The following is a 6,263-nucleotide window of genomic DNA, read 5'->3' as shown; positions in this document are numbered from 1 at the left end:
TAAATACTCGGCTGTGCCTCATACCTAATAACACCTTGGCTGTGACTATATACACGATGTATCACAACCTCTCATACCTTATTGCTTTTATAAAACGGCTACACCAATATTTGTAATGTTAGTCACTTTTTGAGATCTAGTCAGCTATGTATAGTTATGCTAAACTCCGCTAGCAAATCGACTAGCCATCCTATGCTAGCTAGCTAGCTAGCTGGATTACTAAAAAAAAACATTAGCTCAAACATTTCCCAGGTTGCGTCTCTCTCTCGCTCCACCATTTAGCTGGCTACCCCTGATATAAACTGAAACAAAATCATGGTAAGCTGAGCTAATGATGGTATTAGCCAATTTTTATTTGTAAAACTATAGCATGACATGCCATTTGGCTATAGTATTGCCCCCTACTGGACACTCGCAGCGTAGATTTCACATTGCATGTATTGTATCACACTAACAAAATCACAAATTTTAAAGCAATCGTTCACATAAATTTGATTGGGTTTGATACTTCGGTCGATGTTGATTAGGTTGTTGTGCAAAGATATAATTTATGGAACAGTGAGAAGGCCTAACAGCGGCCTATGGTTGAATATAGCATGGCTGGATCGCTGACCAATCAGAGAGGAGGACCGGAACTATCCGTTTTATAAATTAAACAAGCTATGTTCTTATGAGTATTCTTCCAAATTATAATAAATTTTGCTAATTAATTAAATGGATTGCTGTTGTTCTTTTGTGCATATTAAAGCAGATGCAGCTGAGCTTGAGGAGCGAGAAAGGGACAGAATGGATGCTGTTGCAGAGTCCAGTGCAGAGAGAACAACAGCTGAGGAAAGAGAAGGAGAGAGAGACAAGATGCAGGCATATGAATTGAATGCAGGGGGGTCAGCTGGTAGCTTTGATTACTTCACAAGCCCTCAGTCCAAAGAGCTGGACACATTTTTGTTATCACCCTAACACAGTGGGACAGACTGAAGATGTCAGCTTTGGATAGATACAGGGTCAACACAACAAGTGAGGTGCCTGAGGAGGATGGAAATAGTGGAGCATGTGAAGAAGAGATGGAGCTAGAGAACAAAACTTGCACTTCATGCAAAAACTGTGCAATGTGTTGCTATTTGATTCTATCCCGATACAATTTATTGACTGATGCCTAACATGTAATTGGTTTGGGCTACAAATTCCTCCTGACTTTGTCAGTAACCACTTGGAAGGGTTCATGCCAATGTATACAGCAAAAGAGATACTGATGGCCCTAGACAGTGATGGAGTTATTGACAGGATTGCAGAGAAGTGTGCACTGCTGCGACGTCTGCTGGCGACGTAAGGTAGGACAGTCTCGTTTACATGTATTTGGGTGAAGTAGTTGACTGTATTTTGAGATATAATTAGGGGTTCTGAAACCTTATTGTAATTTTGGGTTGCTATTGGGGCTGAGTGCTGCTAATTATGCCTATTGAGAGACCGCAATCTGTGTGAGGTCGGTGATGGTTTCTAGAATTCATAAATAAGATATGTGTTTATACTTTACAGTTTATTATTAGGCCTACTGAGGTTGGTTTTGGTGTGCAGAGAATGGTTTCTTTCTACATGTTGCATTCACTGACCACAAAGCGGTGGCAGACAGAGACGTGCAGAGACAAAGAATAATGAATAGAAACATATTTCGTAGACGAAAAAATCTATGATATTTTCAATAGGATAGCCTATTATTTGTGACTTCTATATCATGAAGCCATGGTATGGCAACTGCCATAGCCTATACTTTGCCATACCTAAATCGCCCCTAATATGTTTGAAAACCTGGTAGTAGCTATAGCCTACAATGTACAAAGAAGTTTTACCCTAATAATTTAAAACTCCGATACTTCATCATGATGGCGCGCTGCGTGCGCTGACTTCATTATTATTTCGGTATGTTGATTTTGACATAAATGTGGGCCGGTGGACCCGAACTTCCCGGGCCGATTTTTGGTCCCAGTCCGCCCCTGCCAGAATCTAAATCATTAATGTAGATTAGGAATAGCAGAGGACCTAATACTGATCTGTGTGGTACACCACTGGTTACCTCGCTCCATTTTGAGGTTTCTCCTCTAATCAGTACTTTCTGTTTTCTACATGTTAACCACTCCCTAATCCATGTGCATGCATTTCCTTGAATCCCTACTGCCTTCAGTTTGAGAATTAATCTTTTATGTGGGACTTTGTCAAAAGCTTTCTGGAAGTTTTAATTCAGAAACCAAAACACATTAAACACTGTTAGGTGTCATTTTAAAAGGAAAGTAGTTAAACACGACGAAAACACAAAAAACCAGATGCCCTCAATATATATCATTCAGTGCTAACTAGCAGTTTGAAGCCTATTCAGATTACATTTTGAAATGAAAACAACAGATTTTGGAGTGTTTTGATAGTTAAGACTAAATCAAGGTAGCTATTTTAGAGGGCAGCAGTGTGGAGTAGTGGTTAGGGCTCTGGACTCTTGACAAGAAGGTTGTGGGTTCAATCCCCAGTGGGGGACACTGCTGTTGTACCCTTGAGCAAGGTACTTTACCTAGATTGCTCCAGTAAAAACCCAACAGTATAAATGGGTAATTGTATGTAAAAATAATGTGATATCTGTATAATGTGAAATAATGTGATATCTTGTAACAATTGTAAGTCGCCCTGGATAAGGACGTCTGCTAAGAAATAAATAATAATAATAAAGTATAAAACTAATGCAACTTCAGAAAGGTAGGTTTATGGTGCATCTCTCGACTTAAGGCGGCACTATCGTACGGGGAGGCAGTATCAGATGGGTTTATTCTATCTTATAATGCCTCCGGGAGGCACTATCATACTGGAGGCAGTATCGGATGGGTTTATTCTATCTTATAATGCCTCCAGGAGGCACTATCATACGGGTTGCAGTATCGGATGGGTTTATTCTATCTTATAATGCCTCCAGGAGGCACTATCATACTGGAGGCAGTATCGGATGGGTTTATTCTATCTTATAATGCCTCCGGGAGGCACTATCATACAGGAGGCAGTATCGGTAATGACACCTGTCCTGGTGGCCTGATACCACAGTGCATCACAGTGAGAAACTGGTCAGTTGCTGTGGAAAAATTGATATTTTCATGAGTAAGATTTAGACACTTCCTGTACTATTTTTTGTAAGTAATAATGCTGTGAGGGTAAAGTAAGGATCATTGAACAGTGACAACAACTGGAGAAAAAGGCTTGATTAAACAAAATGAATATCTACAAGTCAATAAATAAACCAGGTGACAACTGGAGATGTAAAACCTGCACACACATCTGCACAGAAACTACCATCAATATTCCACATCCCAGAATGATCATGTTAGAAAGGTCTCTTTCAACTGTAAACCTTTACATTACTGGCTTTCTATCCACTAAGTAAAGCACCTTCCCTTACTACTTTGTTGCTACTGTGCTACAGGTACTGTGTGTCACTGCAGCGTCTAGAATGCTGTTTTTCAGCATTCCATTAGGAATGGAATGTTTTGTGGATTGTTCCAAAAAATCTCACAATTCTTCTGAAATGCAATTGTAAACAATAACACCTGTTCTATAAAGTTCCACTTCCACCTGACATAGAGACTGTTGAGCTTTTAAAAGCTAGTGCTTGTATGTCCCTGTTAATCTAATAAACAGTCTGAACTTTTCAAATCTCTTACCCGGGGTGGTGTCCGTCTCCAGGCTGTCCAGGGAGCTCAGGCTGTCCGATGACTCCATAGAGGTGAGAGGTAAGAGGTTCACGTTGGACAGGTTTGTGGAGGCGGTGGATCTCTTTATAGTCAGGGGGTGGTGAGGCAGGGGCTGGGTCACTCTGGAACATACAAACACACACATTGTCCAATCACAACTGGAACACACATTATACAGATATACAGTAATTCAACTTTGAAGAAATTAAATAAAATATAGTTGATGTATTTCATGTTCAATTGTACAGGTAGTGAACAAAAAAATGGAAACACCTGGGTAAATGAGGGACAACCAAGTATATTGAAAGCAAGGGCTTCCACACAGGCGTGGCTCATGCGTTAATTAAGCAAATAACATCCCAACATGCTGGTCATCTATAAAAATGCTGAACAGGCCTGGTTGCCTATAATTATGGCTAGCATGGCTGCAAGAGGAGACCTTGGTGACTTTGAAAGAGGGGTGATTGTTGGGGTGCGTTTGGCAGGAGCTTCAGTGACCAAGACAGCTCAACTTGCTGATGCTTCACAAGCAACGGTGTCTAAGGTGATGTCGGCATGGAACTCCGAGGGAAAGACATCATCAGCAAAGGGCAACAGTGGGCGGAAGCGCATACTCCAGGATCGTGATATCCGTGCATTAATTCGAAGTGCAAGGCAAAACAGGCGAGCAACTGCAGATCAATTGACTGCAAATTTTAACCTGGGGCGCGAGCAGCCAGTTTCATCAAAAACGTTATGCCGAGAACTCCACAGAGCGGGATACCATAGTGACCCAACGCCCTATTAAGTGACTTTACATTGGTGTTTCCATTTTTTTGCCCACTACCTGTATCTTAGCACTGTATACAAACATTACACCTAGAGTTACTGCTATGGTGCATGGGACATCAATTGTATGGTACTATTAGCAAAATATCACCCAAAAATCCATGTGTCTAATCTGTGTCATTGCAGTGGATCTTACAGTCTCATTGATTTACTGTGATCCACTACCAGCATCTCTCACAGCTTTGCAGGAAGCCTTTATATTTCTGTATTATTAAAGCTCCAGTAACATCTCCTTCTGCTTTCATCTCAGCTGTGCTGTGTAACATAGAAGTGGCCACAGAACTGTACACGCGACACGCTAATTCAGTGATTCAGGTATTCCGATCATCACCCTCAATAACATGTTATACTTGATCTCTACGCTAATTCAGGGATTCAGATCATCATCATTAATAACATGTTATACTTGATCTCTACACTAATTCAGGTATTCAGATCATCATCCTCAAGAACATGTTATACTTGAACTCTACGCTAATTCAGGTATTCAGATCATCACCCTCAAGAACATGTTATACTTGATCTCTACACTAATTCAGGTATTCAGATCATCATTAATAACATGTTATACTTGATCTCTACACTAATTCAGGTATTCAGATCATCATTAATAACATGTTATACTTGATCTCTAATTCAGGTATTCAGATCATCATCATTAATAACATGTTATACTTGATCTCTAATTCAGGTATTCAGATCATCATCATTAATAACATGTTATACTTGATCTCTAATTCAGGTATTCAGATCATCATCATTAATAACATGTTATACTTGATCTCTAATTCAGGTATTCAGATCATCATCATTAATAACATGTTATACTTGATCTCTAATTCAGGTATTCAGTTTTTTTCTTGCTTGCCCATGGCAGGCGGAGGGTTGGGGTAATTACTTGTGGAATGAGACACACTTCTTGTGTTCCCTGGAGGTCAGGTCCTTGCTCAGCAGCTTTTTGGTGTTCAGCTCCCTCGACTGCCAGATGGTGGTGAACATGGCGTCTGTCATCTCGCCTCTGCCAGTCAGAGGACTGGCTGCTTTCTTGTGTGTCAGGATGTGACCTCACACCTGCGGGTCATAATGCTCTGACAGCTAATCACAATGCAGTTATGACATCACAGAGGCAGGGCAAGACATCAAGACATTAAGGATTGATTCTGTGAGCCTGGAACAGACCAGATAGAGCAATCTGATTGGACAGAATGTCCCACCTTCCTTGGAACATGTTCCTCTCATGTTGAATCAGTTAGCAGCTCCTGAACCTGCTCCTGTTCATGAAACCTCAATGACATCACTGAAATGCATCTCGTTATGCTTTCCAGGCACCTCAACATTGCTGTCTTATGCAGTCATGACATCATTCTTATGTTCTTATGTCACTGCATGCAGACAGCAGTCCAGTGGTGTCATCAGAGCCATATACAGGTAAATATCAGAGAGCACAGATACCGCGTTCTATTTGCCCACGTGTTGTTCAAGCTCTTTAAATGAATGCTAACCAAGGTTTGAAAATCCATTTTCATTTTACTACCATCTTTCATTTTGCTGAATATCTTCTTTTTATCTTTGCTTGTAGTTTTTACTTCAATTTGGACTATGCTGAAATCAATTACCTCTTTATAGCCCATGTAACATTATAAATGTATGGTATTCTCATAATACTGAAAGTAACACAGAGTATTGTAGCACTCCTTTATAGATCTCCCAAATGTC

This window comes from Acipenser ruthenus, unplaced genomic scaffold (genome assembly GCF_902713425.1).
Source record: "Acipenser ruthenus unplaced genomic scaffold, fAciRut3.2 maternal haplotype, whole genome shotgun sequence".
Lineage (NCBI taxonomy): Eukaryota > Metazoa > Chordata > Actinopteri > Acipenseriformes > Acipenseridae > Acipenser > Acipenser ruthenus.
The sequence above is the reverse complement of the archived record's forward strand: the minus strand, read 5'-3'. Positions refer to the sequence as shown.